Source organism: Aethalodelphis obliquidens, unplaced genomic scaffold (genome assembly GCF_003676395.1).
Source record: "Aethalodelphis obliquidens isolate GAN/ISIS:26980383/991018 unplaced genomic scaffold, ASM367639v1 scaffold11, whole genome shotgun sequence".
NCBI classification, from domain to species: Eukaryota; Metazoa; Chordata; class Mammalia; order Artiodactyla; family Delphinidae; genus Aethalodelphis; species Aethalodelphis obliquidens.
Window position 1 is genome coordinate 14,046,632 of NW_020837955.1, and position 722 is coordinate 14,047,353.

The following is a 722-nucleotide window of genomic DNA, read 5'->3' on the forward strand; positions in this document are numbered from 1 at the left end:
AGAAAAAATTCCCATTTTAGACATGTTAGCTTTCCAGATGTTTAAGTACATATGTATAAATATTTTTTGTTTTACAAAAATAGCACCATAAAGTATATGTACTATTTTGTAGCCTATTTTATTCACTAAAAATAGATCATGAATGTTTTCTTATGGCAATAAAGCCAGGTCTACTCAATTTTCGGTGGTTGTACAACATTGCAATCTATGGATACATCATAGTTTACTTAACTAATTCCCTATTGTTGGACATCCCCCCCCATAATGTCTAATAAGTGGAATTGTTGGGTTAAAGTTTGTGAACATTTTTAAGGCTTTTGATACATATTAAATAGCTATTTGCCCTTCTCTCCAAGTTTCTACCAGTTTATGTTCTCACTAAAAGTATCCGAGAGTACCTGTTTCTCCACACCTGTAACGGGCCAGCTGGGATTTCAATTTCATTCTATCCAAATTGCACATACCCCTTTACAGTAAAACTTGCTCCTTAAATTGAATACATTATTACAATAGAGACCTTGTGCAGTAAGAGACCTCCTGTATAAATAAAGGGAGGGAAGAACACTGCATTATTCTCTAGATGATTTTAAAAAATGTTTTTCAGCGCTTCCCTTGTGGTGCAGTGGTTGAGAGTCCACCTGCCGATGCAGGGGACATGGGTTCGTGCCCCGGTCCGGGAAGATCCCACATGCCGCGGAGCGGCTGGGCCCATGAGTCATGGC